This window comes from Sarcophilus harrisii, chromosome 1 (genome assembly GCF_902635505.1).
Source record: "Sarcophilus harrisii chromosome 1, mSarHar1.11, whole genome shotgun sequence".
Taxonomy (NCBI): Eukaryota; Metazoa; Chordata; class Mammalia; order Dasyuromorphia; family Dasyuridae; genus Sarcophilus; species Sarcophilus harrisii.
Genome location: NC_045426.1, coordinates 429,033,399 through 429,059,060, shown reverse-complemented (window position 1 = coordinate 429,059,060; position 25,662 = coordinate 429,033,399). Strand labels below are relative to the sequence as shown.

The following is a 25,662-nucleotide window of genomic DNA, read 5'->3' as shown; positions in this document are numbered from 1 at the left end:
CCCTCTTTTTTCTATGTAAACAATATCTAAAGGCTTCTGGTAGATTGATACAGTACTAGAGTGTGTTCTGTGAAATAGTGAAAGAAATGTTTGTTTTTTTCTGAAAATTTAAAAGAATGGTTTATATAATACAGTTTTCTCACTTCAAATCTAGCTGAGACAAGTATTAGATACACTGTATCATACTTGTGTAGACGGTCTTATTAGATTTCCTACAAGAGATCTCTATATCTAGTAGTGAAATCACCTACAGAGTAGCAGTGACTGGACTATGGATATAAAGATATCCATCCTATGTATTATGGTTATGGCTTTGAAGACAAAATGAAGTGACTCATGACCTTAAATACTTTATATTTAATCTGAGGAAAAAATAGTATAAATATAAATAAGTAGAATTTTGAAGGAAGAACACTAGGAACTGGGGACAGCAGAGGTAGGGCAGCTGTGTGATACAGTAGATAGACCACCAAGCCTAGAATCAGGAAGACTTGAGTTCAAATTCAGCTTCAGACATTTAATAGCTATGTGACTCTGGGCAAGTCACTTAATCCTGTTTGCCTCAGGAAGTCACAAACCACTCTAGTAGCTCTGCCAAGGAAACCCCAAAATGAGTCACCGAGAGTCTGACACAGTTGAAATAACTAAACAACAGGGATTCTCAAAGTTCTCCACCTGTCAAGGACATCACTGTACTGAAGAGAGGAAGAGGAGGAACATCCACAGGTATGGGACACCCATGGATAATGAGGAAGATGGAATGAATTCTCCATGGTTGTGGCTTGCACAAAATCAAGGAGAGGAAAAACAAAATGTCATATATAAGGAGTGGCAAGTAGGCCAATTTGGCTGGACCATAGAGTCGATGAAAGGGAATATTGTGCACTAATCCTGAATGGGTGAAGAGAAGTCAGAATATGAAGGGCTTTAAAGACAAAGAAGTCTGTATTTTATCTTGGAGAGAAGGAGGAGCCACTGAGGGTTTTTGAGCAGGGGAGCAGCAGTCACTCTGCTTTAGATATCACATTGATATTTGTATGAAGGATAGATTGATGAGAGGAGAGACTTGGGTGAAAAAGAACCATTAGGAAATTATCATAATAACACAGGAGAGAAATGATGAGGATGGTTGTGGAATGATGTAAGTTATTTTGTGAAGTGGAATCAATAAGTTGTGTCAACTGATTGTATTTTGCATAATGAATAATTGGACAAGAAGAGATGACAATGATTCTGAGTTTGTTACCCTGGGTAACTGGAAATACAGTTGACAGAAACAGGAAAGTAAGAAAAAGTGGAAAGTCTTTTTAAAAAATATAATGATTTCTGTTTTAAATAGAAATGCTTATCCTAAATGGAAAAAGATATGCAATTAGAAATGTCCAATAGGCAATGATTGATGTGGAACTGAAGCTCTGGAAAAACTAGAAATGTATACATAGGGAGTCATCAGCATGGAGATGAGAACTGACCCAAGAGAGCTAATAAGATCTCTGAGGGAGAAGGAGACAGACAGAGAGAAAGAGAAAGAGAAAGAGAGAGAGAGAGAGAGAGAGAGAGAGAGAGAGAGAGAAGAAGAAGAAGAAGAAGAAGAAGAAGAAGAAGAAGAAGAAGAAGAAGAAGAAGAAGAAGAAGAAGAAGAAGAAGAAGAAGAAGAGGAAGAAGAAGAAGAGGAAGAAGAGGAGGAGGAACGTCCACAGGTATGAGACATCCATAGATAATGAGTAACAAAGCCACCTGAGAAAAAATAGCTAGATATAAAGATTATAGAGGATGTTTATAAACAAGACTTGAGGGGCTAGGATCAAAAATACAAGTGGAAAGGTTGTGAAATCTAGTATATGAATAGCTCTTGCTTGCAGAGAAGTGGGATATAGAATTAAACATTTTCTGTAGCAAATTCCATACTACACTTGGTGTTGAGGGAGAAGGAAGAGTAATTAGATTATAGACACCTAAATTCTGTTTTAAAAAAATAAAATAGAGGCCCTGGGAGAGAGAATAACTTGTCTCTCTTTGTTTCACTACTTGGCCTCCATCCCTGACCCCTAACAAATGATATTGGATATCTTTAAGTTTTTAATAAAGGGAATGTAGTTAAATTATCCCAGAGGCCATATTGAGAATGAATCTCAGTATTGGCTTATTAACCCTTTTTAATCTGATTCTCTGGAAAATGACCAATCCTTAATGCTAGAATTCTGTGATGAACCAAGAAGGGAAAAGTAATAATACAGTTACATGAACATTTAGAGCTTAATTATTTTTTTTTTGGATTTTAGCTATGTCTTTTGTATCCAGAAGCTACCTAGGTCTTTGACCTATATTAGTTAAAGATTGCCCAAATAGGAATAATACTTGAATAAATCCACCAAAAGAGGTTTTAGCTCTACTGTCATTAGCCACATAGAAGAGAAACCACTGTCAGGTACAAATCATATTACCCAAAGTGTGAAAGTTCAGAGATCAATAATTCATATTAAGGCCACTCAAATATCTTTTACACAGACTGTGGCCAAAAGAAGGAAATTAGTACACTGATCCACACTGACCACAAACAACCTTATCTTTAAAAATAAAGTTAATGAACCATAAAATGAACCAAACGTTAGCTTCTAATTGCTTCTATGCCTGGCCTTTGATGAAAGTCACAATTTTTATTTGAGGTCCTTTTTCTGGTTCCAGAAGCTTTTCTTTTTGTAATTTGCAGCCAATCACCCATAGCAAACTGACATTCTCTTGTGGAATGGTTTCCAGAGTAGTTAAAATGGCCTTTGGACTTTAAAATGACCTATGTGACTTTTTAGTTGGTCATTTTGATAGTTCCAGGAATTTTTTCTTCCAAGACTGTGGATCTAAAAAACAAAAACAAAAACTCATGTCAAAAAAAATCTTTCCAAACTTAATCCATTCCCTACAATCTTACAACTTAATTATGACAAGCCAGACAAGGGGAGAATTAAATTAAGTACAGTCAATGAAGGGGATAGACCATAGAAAGGTTACATAATTGATCCTTGGTTTCTTTCTTCTGTTTGTCTTTTCTTAACCCCCTCTCCTAAGGAGAACCTGGAAGAGAGCCATGGCACCTGCTCTGTGCTAGCTCTCCAAATCAAAAACTTTTTCTTATCTCCCCCATATGCTTTGTCCATAGCAGGCACCGGACAGATGTTAAATTTTATTGAATTAATATCATATTTTATAGATACTATATATTGTATAATTAACAATTATATTTGGAGGGAAAAAAGAAACTAAGAAACAAGAGAGCAATTCATACTTAAACAAAAGTATTTTAAAGAAAAACTACTTTAAAAGACTTCAGAACTCTGAGTGCTGTAATGACCAACACCACTTCCAAAGGACAGATGATGTCCTACCAGCTGACAGACAATGATGGACCCAAAGTGCACAATGAGACATACATTTTTGGACAAGGCAAATGTGTTGATTTATTTTGTTAGACTGCTTATTTTTTTTATCAGGATTGTGTTTTTAAAAATAATTTGGGGGTGGTATACGAGAGAGATAAAAGTTGCTACCCTCAAAAAAGAAACAAAAAAAAAAAAACACACAGAAAAATACAAGGTGATCAAAAGAAAATATAGACAACCAGAACAGTTTTGAAAGTAACATGTTGAGTTTTTCGATTTTGTTAAACAAGCTGTATGTAAGAAAGTTTTTTGATTCATATATTGGTTTCAAATGCTTTCTGATTTATTTTCTATATAGAAATGTTCTTTTTTGGTGCTCATTAAATTCAGGACAAAAAAAAACACTTTAATACATTGTTACCAATAATAATGTATAAGATTTAAAAAAAAAAAAGAAAAGCACAACTAAAAAGAATTGTAATTTTTTTACCTTTCTATTCAATTTACCCTGCTTTCTTCAAGGATACCAATGATCTCTTTACCATTAAATCCAATGACTTTTTCTCATTTTTCATTATTCTTGACCTCTCTGCAGTACTGGGCACTGCTGAATTGTCTTTTTCTTCATAGTCTCACCAACTTAGGTTTCCATGAAATTGCCTTTTTCTCATTTTCTCCAGTTCTTTTCCTTCCCCTTTGCTAGATTGTCATACATGTTCTGTTTCTGTGTATGTTTGTACCCTGGGACTCTGTTCTGGGCCTTCTATTTTCTGTATTCTTTCTATCAGTGAACTCACTTGCTCCCATAGTTTGAATTCTTACATCTTTGCCTACGACTCTGAATAGAATAAGATAAAAACACTCCCACATCAAACTCTTATTTCTATCCTAACATCCAGATGTGTATCTTCAATTTTCTCAGCATTGTTATTTCCTTGTTCTCAACCTACTTATCTGGCTATACGTCCTCAATTTCCTTTATAATATCTCCATCCATGCCCCATTGTGTGAGTATGCCTCAAGATTCTGTTCTGTCTATGCTCAAAAAGTTATCAAACTGTGCATACCCTTTGATCCATCAGTGTTACTACTGGGCTTATATCCCAAAGAGATTATAAAGAAGGGAAAGGGACCTGTATGTGCACGAATGTTTGTGGTAGCCCTTTTTGTAGTGGCCAGAAACTGGAAACTGAAAGAATGTCCATCAGTTGGAGAATGGCTGAATAAATTGTGGTATATGAATATTATGGAATATTACTGTTCTGTAAGAAATGACCAACAGGATGATTTCAGAAAGGCCTGGAGAGACTTACACGAACTGATGCTGAGTGAAATGAGCAGGACCAGGAGATCATTATATACTTCAACAACAATATTATATGATGACCAGTTCTGATGGTCCTGGCCATCCTCAGCAACGAGATCAACCAAATCATTTCCAATGGAGCAGTAATGAACTGAACCAGCTACGCCCGGAGAGGGAACTCTGGGAGATGACTAAAAACCATTACATTGAATTCCCAATCCCTATATTTATGCCCACCTGCATTTTTGATTTCCTTCACAAGCTAATTGTACAATATTTCAAAGTCTGATTCTTTTTGTACAGCAAGATAACATTTTGGTCATGTATACTTATTGTGTATCTAGTTTATATTTTAATGTATTTAACATCTACTGGTCATCCTGCCATCTAGGGGAGGGTGTGGGGGGGTAAGAGGTGAAAAATTGGAACAAGAGGTTTGGCAATTGTTAATGCTGTGAAGTTACCCATGCATATAACCTGTAAATAAAAGGCTATTAAAAAAAAAAGGATTCTGTTCTGTTTCTCTATGGATTAAATGCTATACAATCCTTATGGTTTAAACAAGAATGAAGAAAATTACCAAATCTATATAGTCAGTACTCATGTTACTCTTGAATTACAGGTCTTCATTTCCATCTGCTTCTAGGACACCTCTACTTGTGCATCTTAAGTGCATGTTCAAAGCAGAACTTTCCCCCAAAACAAAACCTGTTCCTAATTTTGTTGGAGTACTACTATTGTACTAATTACCCAGATTCAAAATATCAATCTTCCAAAACTTGCCTCTTACTAATCTAATAATATCCATTCAGTTGTCAAATGTTGATATTAACATTTCTGTTTTGAATCCAACAATTTCTCTCTACTGACATAGTGACCTTCGTTACAGGAAAAAACCACATTAAAAACCCACAAAAGCCAGGATAGGTGAAAGAAGATAAGTAGCATTATGTATAAAGAAGTTATACTTATTGAGAAAATCTCACACCCGGCATGAAAAAGCATAATAACGTCTAGCACTTATATTTGATTTTAAGATTTACAGAGCACTCTACGTATATCATCTCATTTGGTTCTCTCAATAACCCTGTGAATTAGGTGCTATTATTATTCCACTTTTACAGATGAGGAAATTGGCTTGGAAACATCAAGTGACTTCACCAGGCCATACAGAAAGCAATACTTGGACTCAGGTTTTCTTAGCTACAGATTGATCACACTATTTATTGTATCATCTAGCTGCTTGGAATGATAGAAAGTATTTGGATGAAGGTCAATGGAAAGAGAAGCAGAAGTACTCTTTGTCATGGAACATAGTATAGACTACCTAAAAAAAAGGAAAAATAAATGGTCAGTTTGGGGGAATAGCTCATAAGCCTGGCACTGTGTTGGAGTAATAGTGAATTTTAATTATTCAGATCTGCTCTCTTTAATTATTATTAAATTTATTCCTTCATATTCCTTAATAATAAAATTATTAAATTTTATCCTTCAAAAAACAGAGGAACCAAAAAAAGGGTAATTCTATTCTAGATCTGATTCTAACAAGGATAATATGAATTGGAAAGGATATGAATCCTGAGAAGATTTCTCTATGTGCTGTAGTTTGTGATAGAGAAGGAAAGAAAATCTATACATAAAATGAGAAATTCTGAGAAAGCTGATTTTAAAAGGTTCAAAGGAAGTCCAAGGAGGAGCTCTTGAACTAAAATTCAACTAGAGTACAAAGTAAGCCTAGGAGGGATGGGAGATTCCCAGGAATGAAAAGTTGAAGACACAAAGGGTAACAATGCAATGAAGAGGAAAAATGGCAGATATATTAAGAAACCTTCATGGCAAACAGACATCTCACCAACTAACTCAGATTTCATTTTTTATATTATTTATTTTTAACATACATTGCTTTATGAACCATATTGGAAAGAAAAATCAGAAGAAAAGAGAAAAACTATGGGAGAGAAAAAAAGAAGTAAACACAGCATGTGTTAATTTACATTCAATCCCCATAGTTCTTTTTCTGGATGCAGATGGCATTTTCTATCCAAAGACTATTGGGATTGCCTTGGATCACTGAGTCACTGAGAAGAACCAAGACTTTCATAATTGATCAGCATATATTCTTACTGTTATTGTGTACAATGTAGCCTGGTTCTACTTGTTTCACTCAGTATCAATTCATGTGAATTTTTCCAAGCCTTTCTAAAATCAGCTTGTTCATTTTTTTTACAGATCAATAATATTCACCTTCATATGCCACGACTTAATCAGCCATTCCCCAACTGATGAGCATTTTCTCATTTTCCAATTCTTTGCTACCACAAAAGAGCTGCTGCAAATATTTTTGCACATGTGGGTCCTTTTCCCTCCTTTATTATTTCTTTAGGATACAGACCCAGTAATGGCACTGTTGGGTCAAAGGATATGCACAGTTTTATAGCCCTTTGAGCATAGGTGCTCTCCAGAATGGTTGGATCATTTCACAACTCCACCAACAATGCATTAGTGCCCCTGTTTTTCCACATCCCCTCCAACATTTATCATTATCGTTTCTTGTCATTTTAGCCAATCTGAGAGATGTAAGGTGGTACCTCAGAGTTGTTTTAATTTGCAATTCTCTAATAAATAGTGATTTAGAGCATTTTTGATGTAACTAGAGATGACTTTAATTTCATCATCTGAAAATTATCTATTCATATCCTTTGACAGTTTATCAATTGGGGAATGACATATTCTTATACATTTGACACAGTTCTTTAGATATTTTAAAAATGAGACCTTTAATGGAAACCCTGGCAGCAAAATATTTCTCCAGCTTTGTACTTTCCTTTTAATCTTGTTTCTGTTGGTTTTATTTGTGCAAAACCTTTTTAATTTAATATAACTGAAGACATCCATTTGCCTTTCATAATCTTCTCTAGTTCTTCTTTGTTCATAAATTCCTCCCTTTTCCAAAGATCTGATAGCAAATTATCCCTTGCTCTCCTAATTTGTTAATGGTATCACCCTTTATCCAACCCAGATTTTAAAAGCAATATGCAGAAAATGAAAGCAAGGACAGAGACAGAGGGTGAATCATATAAAAGCATGGTAGTGTAGGTAAATTGAGCTACACCTGAAAGTAAAGAAGAGGAAAACATATTATAAGGTGCTTTGGGGTAGAGGGAGAAAAGGAAAGATCAAAGAAGAGATGGATCCTCTGTTTTAAATGAATGGAATAAAAAGCAAAGCTTCCCAATTCTTATTTTTCTTCAGTTTTCTCTGACAAGGAGAATGACCCCTTGAATGGAAATACAGAATAAAAATGGATAATAGGGAATTGAAATTCAGGATGGGTAGACATAACAAGAAAGTATCAATTTATCTAAGTGTATAATTTATTTCTACAAAGGCGTTTACATATTCACTCCCTCATTAGACTGTAAGCTCCTTGAGAGCAGGGGCTGGATATTTTTTCCTTTTTTTTACATTCTCACTGCCTACCACAGTATCTGGCACATAACAAGTGCTTACTAAATGCCTATTAATTTGTGGAATTTTTTAATTTAAGTCTCCCGGATGAACTACATTGTTGTTGTTATTCATCCTTCATTCTCAAAGAGGACCAGAGACATCAGGAAAGTGATGTCTTGACTTGAAAATAAATTGGATTTCCAGGAGGCAGAGCTGTGCAAAGTCACCAATCTCACTCTCTTTTCCAGAATCATCAGCCTTCAGTTGCAAGATATAGGTCAAGATGACTGGTGTGGTCCCAGATGCAGTAGGGGTACCTTGGCCTTTTTAAGCTAAAGTATTTCCCAGGTTTCAGTTTGTGTGAAGCAACACCCATTCAGTGATTAAAGGTTAGGTAAGAATGGCCTACTTTGCCTTCACAAAGAATCACTCTGGGAGAGGAAGTCCCTCAGAGTTTCCAGCCAGAACAGAAACAATTATCCTTGTTGTCCTTGAAAGAACTGATATGTGATTGCTGAGCTACTGTCTATACCTCTGGAAAATAGGAGTCACCACAAGATTTTGGGGTTATTGTTCAGTCATTTCAGGCAAGTCCAATTCTCCATATCTGTATTTGGGGTTTTCTTGGCAAAGATACTGGGATGGTTTGACATTTTTTTCTCCAGCTCATTTTACAGATATAGAAATTGAGGCAAACAGGGTTAAATGACTTGGCCGGAGTCACACAGCTAGTAAATGTCTGAGTCCTGATTTCATCTCAGAAGTATGAATCTTCCTGAGTTCAGGTGCAATACTCTATTCACTGTACCACCTAATTGCCCCTTCAAAAGATTAGAGAAGGGCAAATGTTAATCCAGTATTTAAAAAAGAAAAGAGAACAGAGTCTGCCAACTAGTATTGATCTTGACTTTCATTTCTGGGTAGAAGACAACATTAAAGAGATGATTAATGAACCTCTAGAAAAAGAAGCAGCAATTATAAAGAGCCAACACAGCTTCATCAGGAACAGGTTCTGGTCAAAGGATTTAAACAGACTGTTTTTAATGAAGAAACCTAAGTTATAAATCACCACATGAAAAATACTCTAAACCATTATTGATCAGAGTTTGCAAATTAAAACAACCTTGAGATATCATTTTATATCTATTAGATTGTCTTAAATGATAGAAGGGGAAAATGACCAATATTGGGAGGGGTTTGAAAAAATTGGGACATTGATGGATTGTTGGTGGAATTGTGAACTGGTCCAATTTTGGAGATACATATGAAATTATATCCAAAGAGTTATAAAACGGATTTGATTCAGCACTATCACTATTAGGTCTGTTTCCCAAGATGATCAGGGAAAAAGGAAAAGAACCTTCATGTTCTAAAGTACTTAAAGCAGGTTTCTTTATGGTGGAAAAGAAGGGAAATTGAGGGGATGCCTATCTATTTGGGAATGACTGAATAAGTAAGTTGTGGTATGTGAATTTAAGGAAATATTACTGTACTATAAGAAATGATGAGCACATTTTAGAAAAACATGGAAAGATGCATTAAATAGTGAAGAGTGAAATGAACAGAAGTAAGAGAACATTGATTATGATAATAGCAATATTGTTTGAAGAACAATTTAACTACTAAGCTGTTCTGAGTATTAGAAATACTCAAACTACAAAGGACCTCTGAAGGAAGATGCTATATGCATCCAGAGAAAGAACTGATTTTTTAAAAAGTAAACATAGTATGACTTTACATGTGTGTATTTATGCATACATATAAGTGGGTATGCATATATGTGATATATATGTATATACATGCATATTTGTGTCAAACAATGACCTTCTTTAGTGTAGGGTGGGAAGAAAGGGAGGGAGCCCATTCAGAATTTTAAATGTAATAAAAAGATAATTTTTAAAAAATAAAGAACAGTTCCTGGCTAACCATATTTCATTTTTGACAGGATTACCAAGTGGTAATTCTGAAGAAATAATTTACTTAGATCATAACAAAACATTTGGTCAAGTAGTTCTACCATTCTTGTGGAGGAGACAGAGAGGTGTGGGTTAGATAATCACATGTTGAGATAGATTTGGAATGGACTAAATGGCTGGGATCAATGGTCTCCAACAGAAAACCTCCAGAAATCTGAACTTGGCCCTGTGCTGCTTAACATTTTTATCAGTAACTCCAAGAAATGCTTATAGTAGCTAGAATTTATATAGCATTTTAAGATTTGCAAAATGTGTTGTAAATATTACCTCATTCGATCTTCACAGCAACCCTGGTAGGTAGGTGCTATTATTATCCCCATTTTACAGATGAAAAAATTGAACCAAACAAGTTTAAATAATTTGCCCAGGGCCACACAACTATAAATGTCCTGAAGCAGGATTTAAACTCAGGAGTTCTGAGCCCAAGCCTTGTGTTCTATTTACTGAATCATTATGCATGTTCATCAAATCTGTGGAGAACACAAATCTAGAATGGGCAGGTAACACATTAAGTGACAGGAATCAGATCAAAACTATCTTGGTAGTCTTTGGGTTGAGTCTAGCAAGATGAAATTCAATAGGTTTAAATGTAAAGTTTTATGGTTGGGTTCAAAAAAAGTAACTTCACAAGTAAGAATGGGACATGTCTGTCTGGAAAAAGGTCTGAGGGTCTTAGTGAATTACAGATTCAGTAAGTGACAACAGTGTTATTTGACAATCAAAAAGGTTAAAGACATCTTAGACTACATTAGGAGACTCATAGTTCTCTTGGAATCAGGTTCAAATCTTACCTCAAACATGTACTGCATGTGTGACTCCCTAGATAGGTCACTTTCCTAACAATTAGATTGATTTTAAGTAGGAATTGAACTATTTGGCCACAGGGATACCTTCCAATTCTCACATTCCACAATACTTTGAAATCTGAGTGGTGGGAGCGAGAGGTAGGAAAGCAGGAGAGCAGGAGGATCCCAAGTGACGAGGAGAGATAAGATGAAAGCAAAAGGAAGAGACAGAGCCAAGACTTAGGTGAGAAAACTATGGGGACCATTTGCACGCTTGTCTGCGCTTTGAGGTTTCTATCTAGGTGCGCTTCATTCTCCCACATCTGGGAGAAAAGGCGGGTGGTTGGGAGTGGAGGAGGGAGGAGGCGGGAAAGAAAGAAGGAGAAGTAAGAGAGGGGAGGAAACATGGCTATTGAGAGTCTAGGATCGTGAAGCATGAGCGAAAGAAAAAAAAAAAAGGCTGTTCTAGAAGATGAGAGGTGAAATAGCATCTCAGTGGCTACTACCTTTCTGTATCCTACCTAAGCTGTAAATTGAAAATAACAAGGCTAACAATGTGTAGCCTTCCTTGTCAGTATTAGCTGCCTACATTTGAGCTGATGAGTTCAAACAGAAGAGAGTAAGTAGAAGAGGAAGAAAGGGTGGTATAACACGATGAGGTTGAAGAAAGAGCCTTGGATTTGGAGCCAGAAAATCCCTATCTATGAAATCTTAGGCACTTCTCATTTTTCTAGACCTCAGTTTTCTCACCTCTAAAATGGGAAACTTAAATTAGATAATCTCTAAAGTTCATTCTGGCATTTATACCTATGTGTAGCTATTTGGGAGCAGAAGGCTAATAGTTCCATCCACTTATATAAAAACGCATTTCTGCTATTCTCTATCAGTCTTACAGAAGTGTTCCTCAAAAAAAAAAAAAAAAAAAAAAAAAAAAGCTGTGAGGTAGGAAACAAGCATTTATTAAATATCTATTATGTGCCAGACACTGTGATTTGCACTTTACAAATATACTTACTTGATTTTCACAACAACCTTGGTAGATAGATGTTTTTTTTATCCCCATTTTATAGATGGGGAAAGTGAATCAGTTAGTTGCTAATTGACTTGCCCAATGTCTGAAGTAAAATTTAAACTCAGGTTTTCCTGAATCCACTAGATAGCTTTCTGTCCATTACACCACCTTGCTGCTTCTGTGATAGTTAATGAAAACATTATTATAGCCACGTTGCAGAGAGAGGAAGCTTGCCTAAGATCACAGTTATTAAATAATAGAACCAGATTTAAAGTTGGTTCTCCTAGGTCTGCGATCATTACTCATCCTGCTTTATCACACCACAGGCACACAAACAGTTAATGCATGCTAAATGTCTAGTGTTCCCATCCCTGGATTAGTTATGGATTTAAAAAAAAAAGTTAGAAATGACAAATTAGACCCTTTTATTATTGAAACATTAGTTTGGAAAAAAGATATTTTTACAGGCCATTGTGTCACATATGGATTTTTGTTGAAATAAATAATTTTGTCTCCTTCCCTGGTATCCGTTTTGAATCCCCAAGTTTCCGAGGTCTGGGTGGCGTAATGTTTTGCGAAGGAACTATTTGAGATTCTTTTGTTGCCACAATTGATGTTCTAAGCACCCAACATTCTTTACTAACCTCAGATCTGGTTTCTGCTGAACATTGTTGGATTCCTCCCTACCCCAGGTTCTCATCTAAGAACTCTGTATTCTTAGGGAGAAACACTTCTGCTGAAAAAGTGTTGTATTGAGTGAATTTTTCCTATAAGTCCTCTCAATAGTGTAAGTCAAAAGTATTTCATCGGATCTTTTTTTTTTTTCTAAGCAGGATACAAGAATCTTAAGACTCATTACTAAACAACAATTATTTGAAAGCTGCCTTTCTCTATCCTGGAGTGCTTAGAGGAATTGTTTTGGACATATTTTATAAGTCCAAAGGAATAACAATGCCAGCTGTGAGTACCAAACATTTCCAAAGTCTGTGTCTTCCCCTCAGGAGCAATTTTTAAAAATTAATTTTGAATCCTAGGTTTAACAATGCATAAATTGGTTTTAGGAAGTAGAAAGGAGATCATCTGCAAAGCTAATTGAATCCCTAGATTTCTCCCCCACCCCTCCTCACCCAGGAGATAGAAAGATACACAAATTTACATTGATAACTTTCTTTGAGACATTCTGTGCACACCATATTTTGTCAAAATCAATTCTCTCCATTGTTCTTATATAGCCAATACACAGAAAATATCTGTGAAATGATGAGTGGTCAAATTGAAACACAACTTTTTGTGGTCTTTTAGAGGATTGAAAGTTATATTCCCACTTGTGCTGCCAATCATTGATATTTGGACTATTCCATAATTTCACTGATATGGGCACTTTGTCCAAAAAGACAAATATTTATTAATTGCTTATCATGTACACTGGGGAAATAGTAGGAATACAAAAAGAAAAAGCACAGTTCCTGGTCTCAAGTCTCATACATTCTAATGTGGAAATGTGATACAAAAAAAGAAAATGAAAAACAGAGAAGGAGGTTAGGAGGGTCCTCCTCTAGGAGAATGGTGGCAAAATTCAGAGAGTGAAGCATGGTGGGTCTGGACCCTTCCTTGACAGTTTCTAGGAGAAATTCACCAGTGGGAGAAAGGGGGCTTCAGAAATTGAAGGAGACAGCAATTAGCTAAGGCATGTTGGCAAAGTCTTAAAAACAAGGAGATCCTAAGCAAAAACTGGATAATCTCTTATCAGGGATATCAGAAGGGATTCCTTAATGCCACAAAAGGTAACATCTAATATTCCTTCCAATGCTGTTATCCCTCAATTGCTTAGCCAGGTCAGTTCTGCCCCGGAACTCACTCTCATGTAGAGTTGATACATCCAGATACAGCACAAGCCCTCTATGCCTCCTCATCCTATATGAGTCTTGTCTGTTTTCCATATATGCTTTATATTGGATCTACTTCAAATGTTGAAGGTTATGTACAATATGGCATGAGAGAAGGACAACCAGAATGGTGAAAAATCATAAGTTCATACTGGAAATGAACTAGTTAAAAGACCTCAGAATATTTAGAAAGGAAGATTTGAGGGCCAGAAAGGAGACACATAAAAATAGAAGTAATAATAATAGCTACTAATTATATAGACCATTAAGGTTTGCAGAATGTTTTTATGAATATTATCCCATTTGATCTTAATAACAACTCTGGAGGTAAGTGCTATTATCCTCATTTGGGGAAACTGAGGCAGACAACAATTAAGTGACTTGCCTAAGGGTCACATAGATAGAGGTCATATTTGAACTCAGGTCTTCATGTCCAGTACTGTATCCAGGACTCCAACTACTTGCATATATAAGTTAATGTATTTTATTTATAATATTTATGTGTGCAGTTGGGTGATGCAGCAGATAGAACACTCAACCTGAAGTCAGATAGATCCAAGTTCAAATGTGACTTCAGACATTACGTGGCCAAGTAAGTTTACCCTGTTTGCCTCAGTTTCCTCTTCTGTAAAATGAACTGGAGAAAGAAACAGGAAAACATTGCCATATCTTCCCCAAAAAAATTTCAAATGAGGTCATGAGAAATTGGACACAACAGAACAACCAATTCCCCAATGTATATAATCCTTTCTACTATGTATATAATTTATAATTATGTAAAATATCCTCAGGTATTTAGAGGACTGTCTTATGGAAGGCAAACTGGACTGTTTGGTCCCCAAAGGCAGACGAGACTTAATGTCAGGGAAAACACCCAAATCATCGCCACTATTTACCTCAGCATTCACATCTGAAAAATGGAAATAATGATATCTCATAGAGCTGTTGTGAAGATCTAATAAGATAATACTTGTAAAGCACTTAGTACAGTGTCACAATGTAGCACATAAGAAGTGCTACATAAATATTGCCTTTATTATTTTCTTCCAACAGTGTAGAATGCAGCTCATTTAGGCCTTTTCATTCTAGTCATCTATTTTCCAGATGCCCCCATAAATCTACCCAATAGGACCTTCATTTTAATCCAAAAATTAAAAATTAAAAAAAAGATATCACAAATAGGATCAGTATTGTTATATCTGAATTTTTAAAATAATTCATTTATGAAGCACTTTGATTTACATATAGAATTTTTTTGCATGAACATGTTTAAGTGAAGGTTAGAAGAATATTTTTCAGAGATGCTATAGAAGAGATTCATCTACCATCAGGTTGATTTTGATTGAAAATTTCCATCCAATTTTGGGGCTGAGTAATTTCATTTAAAAAGTACTCCAACCCTGTGAAATAGTGAAATTAGGGGGAGGGGAGGTGAAATTCATATCACCCATTTTAGATCAGACCAGAAAAATAATGCTCAGAAATATTAAGTATCTTGCTTGAGATCACCTAATAAGATGAGTAGGGGTGCTCTGGTCTTCTGATTTCTAAGCCAGTGCCCTTTTTTGCTTTAGTAGTTTGCCTTCCATAAAAATGCCTGTATTAAATGGTAAATCATACAGGGTAGGGACTTCGATAGGGACTTAGCCAATGATTTTATTGGTATAGGGAACTCTCTGGCAAAGAGATTTCCTCTGTCAATGTGGATGGACACTGCCCACTCACAGACTTGTAGAATTCCTTTAAGTTGTCAGATGTGGCCCACAATGCTCCCAAGAGTTCCTGAAACCAGATTAAAATGTAACCAGGAAATTTTTTTAATTTAAATTTTTAAATTTTTTTTATTAAAGCTTGAATTTTCAAAACATATGTATAGATAATTTTCAATATTCACCTTTGCAAAACCTTGTATTCCAAATTTTTTCCTTCTCTTCCCCCATCTCCTTCTCTAGATGGCAAGTAATCCAATGTGTTAAACATGTGCAATTCTTCTATACATATTTCCACAATTATCGTGTAGCACAAGAAAAATCAGATCAAAAATTTTAAAAATGAGAAAGAAAGCAAAATGCCAGCAAACCACAACAAAAAAGTGAAAATATTATGTTGTGATCCACACTCAGTCCTCACAGTCTTCTCTGGGTACAGATTGCTCTCTTCATAACAAGACCATTGGAACTGGCCAGAATCATCTCTCTGCTGAAAAGAGCCATGTCCATCAGAAATGATCATCAGATAATCTTGTTGCCATGTAAAATGTTCTCCTACTTCTACTCATTTCACTTAGCATCAGTTCAGTTTATCAGTTCATGTAAGTCAGTCCAGGCTCCTTTGAAATCATACTGCTGATCATTTCTTATAGAACAATAATATTCCATTCTCCAATTGAAGGGCATCCATTCATTTTCCAGTTTCTAGCCACTACAAATAGGTCTGCCACAAACATTTTTGCATATACAGGTCCCTTTCCCTCTTTTATGATCTCTTTGAGATATAAGTCCAGTAGAAACACTGCTGGATCAAAGAGTATCCATAGTTTGATAGTCCTTTGGGCATAGTTCCAGATTGTTCTCCACAATGACTGAGTCAGTTCATAACTCCACATGTATTAATTAGTGTCCCAGTTTTCCCACATTCCTTCCAACATTTAGCATTATACTTTCCTGTTATCTTTGCCAATCTGAATAATGATGTATAATGGTACTTCAGAATTGTTTCAATTTGCATTTCTCTGATCAATAATGATTTAGAGCATTTTTTTGTATGACTATAAATGCTTTTAATTTTTTCATCTGAAAATTGTCTGTTCATATCCTTTGACCATTTGTCAATTGGAGAATGACTTGAATTCTTAGAAAGTTGAGTCAATTCTCAATATATTTTAGAAATGAGGTCTTTATCAGAATACTTGGTAGTAAAATTTTTTCCCGGTGTATTCTTTTGTTCCAATCTTGTCTGCATTGGTTTTGTTTGTAAAAAAAAAAAAACTTTTTAACTTAATATAACCAAAATTATTTATTTTGCCTTCAATAATGTATTCCAGTTCTTCTTTGGCCACAAATTCCTTCCTTTTCCACTTATCTGAGAGGTAGACTATCCTTTGTTCTTCTAATTTGCTTATAATATGACTTTTTATGTTTAAATCATGAACCCATGTCAACATTATTGTGATATAGGGTGTTAGTTGTGAGTCAATGTCAATTTCCAATTTTCCCAACAATTTTTGTCAAATAGTGAGTTTTTATCCCAAAAGCTGGGCTCTTTGGGTTTATTAAATTACTATAGTCATTGACTATTGTGTTTTGTGAATCTAACTTATTCCACTGATCAACTACTCTATTTTTTAGCCAATACCAAATGGTTTTGATGACCATTGCTTTATAATATAGTTTTAAATCTGGTATAGCTACCAGACTTAGCTAGGCTACCTTCATTTCTATTTTTTTTTTCATTAATTCCCTTGTAATTCTTGACCTTATATTCTTCCAAATGAACTTTGTTATTACATTTTCTAGCTTTGTAAAATAATTTCTTGGAAGTTTGATTGGTATGACACTGAATAAGTAGATTAATATAGGTAGTATTGTCATTTTTATTATTTTAACTCAGCCTATCCAATGATATATTTTCCCAATTAATTAGATTTGACTTTATTTGTGTTGAAAGTGTTTTATAATTGTGTTCATACAGTTCATGACTTTGCCTTGGCAAGTAAACTCCCAAATATTTTATATTATCTATTGTAATTTTAAGTAGAATTTCTTTATATCACTTGCTGCTGGGATTTGTTGGTAATATATAAAAATGCTGATGATTTATATGGATTTCTTTCATAGCTTGCAACTTTGCTAAAGTTGTGAATTGTTTCTAGTAGTTTTTTAGTTGATTCTCTAGGATTCTCAAGAATACCATCATATCATCTGTAAAGAGTGTTAATTTGGGTTCCTCATTACCTACTTTAACTCCTTTAATTTCTTTTTCTTCCCTTATTGCTAAAGCTAACATTTCTAATACAATATTGAATATTTTTGTATTCAAAAAAAAAGGGCAACCTTTTTTTTCACCACTGATCCTATTGGGAATGATTCTAGTTCTAGTTTATCCCTGTTACATATGATGGTTTTAAGGAAATCACCATCTATCCCTATATTCTATAGTGTTTTTTATAGGAATGGGTGTTGGATTTTGTCAAATGCTTTTTCTGTATTTGTTGAGATAATTATATAATTTTTGTCAGTTTGGTTATTGCTATAGTCAATTATACTAATAGTTTTCCTAATATTGAACCATCCCTGCATTCCTGGTATGAATCCTATTTAGTAATGGTGTATTATCCTGGAGATAACTTGTTGTAATCTCTTTGCTAATATTTTATTTAAGATTTTTGCATCAATATTCATTAGTGAAATTGGTCTATAATTTTCTTTTTCTGTTTTGACCCTACTTGTTTAGGTATCAGCACCATGTCTGTGTCATAAAAGGAATTTGGTAGAAGTCCTTCTTTCTCTATTTTTCCAAACAGTTTATATAGTATTGGAATTAATTTTTCTTTAAATGTTTGGTAGAATTCACATGTAAATCCATCTGGCCCTGGAGATTTTTTCTTATAGAGTTGATTAATAACTTCTTAAATTTCTTGTTCTAAAATGAAACTATTTAAATAATTTATTTCTTCTTCTATTAATCTGGGCAATCTATATTTTTGTAAGTATTCATCAATTTCACTTAGATTATCAGATTTATTGGCATACAATTGGGCAAAGTGGCTCCTAACTATTGCTCTAATTTCCTCTTCATTGGTGGAAAGTTTATCCTTTTCATTTTTGATGCTAACAATTTTATTTTCTTCTTAACTTTTTCCAATCAAATTAACTAAAGGTTTATCTATTTTGTTGGTTTTTCATAAAACCAACTCTTAGTTTTATTATTTCAATTTCATTAATCTCCTCTTATTTTCAGAATCTCAAAATTGATATTTAACTGAAGGGTTTAATTTGTTCTTTTTCTAGCTTTTTTAATTGCCTGCCCAATTCATTGATCTTCTCTTTCTCTATTTTATGCAAGTAAGCATCTAGAAATATAAAATGTCCCCTAAGAACTTCTCTGGCTGCATCCCACAAATGTTGGTATACTGTCTCATTATTGTCATTCTCTTGGTTAAAATTATCAATTGTGTCTATGCTTTGTTGTTTCACCCCCTCATTCTTTAGGATTAAATTATTTAGTCTCCAATTAATTTTTGGTCTATTTTCCCCTGGCTTTTTATTACATGTAATTTTTATTGCATGAGATCTTAAAAAGATGCATTTACTACTGCTTTTCTGCATTGATTTTGAGGTTTTATACCCTAATACATGGTCACTTTTTGTTTGGGCTCCATGTACTGCCAAGGAAAAAAGTATATTCCTTTCTGTCTCCATTCAATTTTCTCCAAAAGTCTATCATTATATAATATTTCTAAAATTCTATTTACATCCTTAACTTCTTTCTTATTTATTTTGTGGTTTGGTTTATCTAGTTCTGAGAGTGCAAGGTTGATATCTCTCACTATTATTTTTCACCAAGTTGGTCTCTTTTTCCATTTTATCAAATCTATTTTGTAAGGAGTTATATACTTTTTCCATTTCCCTATATCCATTTTAAAAGTTTTCTTCAAATAATTTGTTTCCTTTTCCAAACTCTCCTTTAACATTCTCATTTCCTTTCCCCATTTTTCTTCAAACTCTTTTAAGTTCATTTTTGAATTATTCCAAGAAAGCCTTGTGAGATGGAGACCAACTTATATCACCCTTTGGAATTTCATCTGGAGACAATTTGCCTTCAGTGTCCTCAGGGTTTGAGATCTGTTCTTCTCTGTCTCCATAAAAGCTATCCATGGTCAGTTCCTTTGCTTTTTTTGCTCTTTCTTAAAAGTTGAAGATGCTCTTAGGGTAAAGGAGAGATTGTACTGAGCTTTCTCTACAGGTGACAATAGATTCATGTTATCCTGAAGCTGGATGCTGGGTAGGCTTGTCCACGTCTCAAATGATTCTGGGGTTCAGCGTCTCGTTATTTGCCTTTTGTTGTTGTATTGGATGCTTCACAGCTAGTCTGCTGATCCACTGGCTTCTGAACCAGGAGAGACTAGCCAACATTCTGTATTTTGAACTAGTAGATTACCCTGGTAGATTATCCCAGTGTGTGGATGCCACATTGCCCTGAGTCCTTGTGCTGCATTTGTGCTAGGCCACCTACCCCCTCTCTGCCATGTCCAATTGAAACAAACCTTTTCTGAATTTCTTTCAAAATGTCTTCTTCTGGAAACTTGTTACATTCCAAATATTTGTGTGTTCTGTCACTCCTAAACCAGTTCAGAGGCTTGATCTGGTATTACTCTGAGGGAAGCCAGGAAGAGCTCAGGCAAAGACTTATCCACTCTCTACCATCTTGGCTCTGCCCCAATCAGGAAATATTTAACAAAATAAATAAAGATACAGCAAAACATAGATAAAATTAAATTTTCTTAAAAAGTAAAAATGATGCCCAAAGGGATTTGGGGGTATGATTAAGTGACTCCTGTTTCTACTTGAGTTCAACACAATGACCTAGGGCAGTAAGAAAAGGATCTGCTCAGGGTCACATAGTCAGGATGTATCTGAGGCAGGATTTGAGCCCACTCCTCCTTGTCCACCACATTGTGCTACTTTGGGCAAAAAACTAATTCTACTGAAATTGCATTTGCATCATATTCCTCTGAGAACTTCTTGTTTACTAGTCTCATGAATATCCCTCTGGGACAACAAAATAATATTTTAAGTCTTGATTACTAGTTTAACTATATGCAAGTTTTGTAAGAAAGGAGATAAATGGTCATCTGCAAAGTTAATTGAATCCATGGGCTTTTTTATGCATGATTGGATCATAGCATGAAATCTGGTGAACTTCTGAGATTATATTATGGTGAATAAATAATTTTCTCAAAGTAAATCAGGCACTTTGAGATAACTCCTTCAGGTGAGGTAGAGAAGGTCAGAGGATTTACAGAGAGAAGGAACATTATAGATCACTAAATGAGGCACAAGATGGTGAAAGGACCGGCCTGAAGTCAAATGGGTTGTAAATAACCAAGTACAGCTCCTTTGCTTCTGCATTGACCTGACTGTTATGTAATCCACTCAAGTAATGGTTTTAGTTATACCTCTGTGGAACAGATTTCCAAGACTACATCTGTCCCTCCCAGGGAGTTATTTAATCATGGAGGAATGGACTTCAATATGCTGTAATAAAAGTACCTAATTTTTACTTACTTTCAGATAGGATCAGAGGATCATAGATTTCATGCTGGAAGGGATGGGCAACATTTTTTATCTTCTATTAGTGTTTTGTAACCAAAGAACGAAATGAATTTTTTTACCCCCAAATTCCTAGGGACTGGTAAGTTCTTACATTTTTGGAATGTGGCATTTCTATATTAACTCTGAGATAGTGATACTCTTTGTAATGACAGAAGAAACTCCACATGAATGCTGGGTGTCTACTATGTGTTGGTATTTACCAGTGTATTCCTCTCCACTGGGCAGTAATCTTTTTGCATCTGTATCAGGGATCAATATAGGGACATATGCTCATATATATTATGAATGTCAAGAGGATGAGCTAGCACACAAATATTCTTTGGGAATATTAACCATGTTCTTTCACTGAGGTATCTCTTTTTGCTATACTTATGGAATTCTGATTGCAAAAGTAATAAGTCACATAGTCCTCTAAATATTACTTTAAGCATTCTTTTCATGTTGATTTGTCATAATATTACAAAACAAATCTTCAAATACCATTAACTTCTTCTGTAAAAACAAGGAGCAAGGTGAAACAAGGAGGAGGTTAGTCCCATACAGAAATGATATAAAGAAAGTAAATAAGCACCCTGACTTTCAACTGGCATTGCTTAGTTCTGTCGATGACTATGAGATTTATGCCTGTAGTGACCAATTGGAATATAACTTTAGGACCACAGATTTCAAGCTGAAAGAGTCAACTCAATCCAGCCCTTGATAAAGAAAAACCTGATTATAGCCCTAACCACAGGACATAATCACAACAGCATCACTTCCCAATAAGGTCCCTAGTGTATTATCACCAAACTGGGTCTTCCAATATAACCTCCTCTTTTTACAGGTGAGCAAATTTAAATTCACAGACTATTAAGTGATTTGCCAAGTTTCAAAGGCAGCAAATGGAAAAATCAAGTTCCTTGACTCCAATGTCAGAGCTCTTTTCACTGTGCCATAACACTTTAGTGATCATGTATTAATGCCATTATTGAGAAGCAATGTCCTGTGAGTTATGCCTATAATTAAGTTTTTATAAAAGCTTTAAGGCTGAGCTAAATGATAAGTCCTTTTGTCTTTGGTGATTTTTAAATGGAAAAAGCAGATTTCCTTATAATACCCTGTAATCAATGCCAATGTAATCAATGATCAAGCTAATAAGAACTGGGGTGGTCCAAGCTGAAATTAAATCTTTTGTGTAGGAACCTATAAAATCATGCTCGAGGATTTTCTAGTTTCTTATCTCCTTTGGTGGTACATTCTTGTTCCTCTCCAGCGGTAGCCAGTAACTGGTATGCCTCTATGGAATGGATGTCTAAATGGTCTTGTAATCCTCCTTCCACTTACATACACCTGCATTTTTCTATTTCATTAACAACAGTCACTGGGATTAAGAGTGTCTTTCTCCTGTATCAGTCTTCCCACGGCTCTTCTGTGTCTTTTTTTAATTTAATTTTCTTCTTTTCTGAGTAAGCATATGTAGGAAAATAATTTCTTGACAGGTAATTCAAAGATAAAGAGATAAGAAATGAGAGCTGCATTCATTGTCCTAAGTCAGTGTTTTCCCATGAATTCAGGATTTAAATTCTTGGCCACCAGGACCAAATGGTGCTTTCTGAAGCAGCAATATTACAGTTGTAGGGAAAAACCACTCATAGGCCTGAATGATTTTAGAAAATTTGGCTTCCTATCCACAGAAATGTTTATAGTTTCACAAAATTTTCAGTAAATGCCTACTGAAACTAGGGAAGGTTGGCCCTGACTTTACAAATCTGTCAAAAGGTATCTTGTCTAGTTATTATCTGGAAACCATATGGAAACCATTAAAAATTATGTCAGAAATTTAAAAGAATATTATATTAGCTTTGCCTTTCCTTACTCTGACAAGAGTACAATTCTGACTAGGAATAGAGAAGATCACAAAAGATAAAATAGATAATTTTTATTACATTAAGTTAAAAGGCATGAACAAAATCAGTGCAATTAGGATAAGAAAGGGGACAATTCATTGGAAGAAATCTTTTCATGAGTTTTTCTAACAAGAATCTGATACTCAATTTACATAGGTAATTTAATGTATATGTATGCAAACGTGTATATTTTGCATATATATATGTGTGTGTATGACTAAGGGCTATTCCACACAATGAAGAATTAGTCAACAGATATGAACATAGGGCTTCCAAAGGAACTGAAAACTATTAGCAACTGTAGAAAAGAGTTCTCCAAATAGCTAATTATAAGAGAACAATATATATCAAAATACAATCTACAACAATGACAAAATAAAAATAGTCAATGTCCCAGGGTCTTCAAAAGGATAGGTACACAAATATACCACTGGTGGAACAATGAGTTTATCCAAGTCTTCTGGAAAGCAATTTGTAGTTACACTTAAAAAAAACTAACTAAAATCCACTCTCTTTGACCCAAAGGTCCCATTAGCAGTCATGTACCCTCCAAATTGAAAGAAAAGTCCCATGATACTAAAATATTCACAGAAGCACTTTTTTTTAGAATAGCTAGTAGATGGAAACAAAGAAAGTACTCATCATTTGGGGAATGGCCAAAAAGACTGTAATGCAGGAATGTAATGGAATATTACTATACTACAAATATGAAGAATTTAGAAAAGTACAAGAAGATTTGTATATATTGAAGAAGAACCCAAAACAAGACCAGGTATAAAATGACCACAACTATATAAATGGAAAGTACAAAAAGGAAAAAAAAAACAGAACTAAGTGCCATATAATTTAATGAACAAACTTGAATATTTTGCATCTGCTTCCCTGATTGGGTTTCAACAAGATAACATCTTGTATCCTATCCCCCACCATCCACTCCCACCTTACTTTCCTGCCTATTTTTTGTGTTGCCTCCCTTTTTAGATTGTAAACTTCCTGAGAGCAGTCATTGACTTTCTATTATTTGTAGATCTTAATATAGTGCCTGGCACATCATAGATGTATGATAAATGTTGACTGAATTGTACTGGATTAAATTGAATTAGCCCCTGAAGAAGAGAAAATATTTCTTTCTTCCCTCATTTCAGAAGTTAGAGACAAGATGGATTCCATATGTTGTCAAACTCATTTGCTGAGTAGGTTGCTTTTGCTGAATTATTTTTTGCCTGTTCTTTTTTAATTTTTGACACAAGAGATGATATGATTGGCAAAAAAAGGGATATGTTTGGAAATTAGTGCTATGTAATTTTCAAAAGGACCAATAAAAATAATTTTTAAAGAAGCAAAATGTATTAAAAGTAAATGTAAAAGTAATGTAAAAGTAAAAGTAAAAGAAACCTGAATGAAGTATCTTGACTGCTATGGGTGTTAGCAAGGGAAAATACAGAGTAAGGAAAAACATTCCTGCTCTTTTCAAACATCCTCCCAAATGACAGGTTACAGGACAAGAGACCTCTCAACAAGGTAGCCATCATAGCCAGAGGACAGACAAGAAACTACACACATCGAAAGTGAGGTAGGTCTGGGGACACTTCATTTTGACTCCCAAAATGTAAGAGGTTTCCTCTAGCTGGAAAAATAAATCATAACTGATTTTTAATTAATCTATTTATTTTAATATTAAATACAAAATAGGAAAAGAAAAAATTGTCATGTGCACAGCAGAACATGAAAGGATTCAAAATCTGAAGCAATGGCTTTTGATTTCAAGTCTATGTAATAAATACTACACTATTGTATTGTGTGTTGTATTGTATATATGTATGTGTGTATATATGTATATATATATATATATATGCAAGATACATGTGTGCATTATGTGTATATATACATATATAAATATATTTTATACACACACACACACACACACACTCACACATGCATGTTGCCTCCTTGCCATGAATATAGGCCCTGCCCCTGCACTGGAAGGAATACATGACTTGGGTGATTTTCATTGTGAGCCCATAAATTAGTGACTTTCTTTCCATGATGACATTTCACCTTTTTTCCTCATCTATAAAATAATGAGGTTGGAGATTACCTCCAAGCCTCTTTCTATTCTGAATCTTCATGGTCTGAACTTTGTATTTGAGTCACCTAAGCAGTACTCCTGTCACAGAACAATAGAGAGCAAAAGACAAATTCATTAGTCTGATAATAAAATATACTTTTAAAAAATTTGGCCTCCTGATTTCATCAGTATTGAGAACTTCCTTTATGAATGTATGTCAACAAGTATAATGAAAATTACAGAGCTAGAAGAATAGATCATAATCATTGGATCGTAAACTCCTTGAGGGAAGGCACTGTCTTTTATATTCTTAATGCTTAGCACAGTGCCTGGCACATAGTAGACATTTAATAAATGTTTATTGGTCTGATACATAGTAAGCACTTAATAAATGTTTTTGATTGATTGATGAGTAGCTGGGACCTCAAGAGCTTAAATGACTTACCCAGGACCACAGAGCCAGTGTGTGTCAGAACTAGGGATTAAACTCAGATTTTCCAGACTCTTAGGACAACTCTCTATCCATTATGTCATAGGACAACCATATTATAATGGTGAGATTCTCAGATAAAATAGCAAGACCTT

At 34.7% G+C, this 25,662-nt stretch overlaps 1 pseudogene; it reads left to right on the top strand.

Annotated features, from left to right (window-relative positions):
- The first annotated feature begins 610 nt into the window (after positions 1–610).
- The window catches only part of LOC111719001, a 37,245-nt pseudogene continuing 12,193 nt past the window's right edge, over positions 611–25,662 (top strand).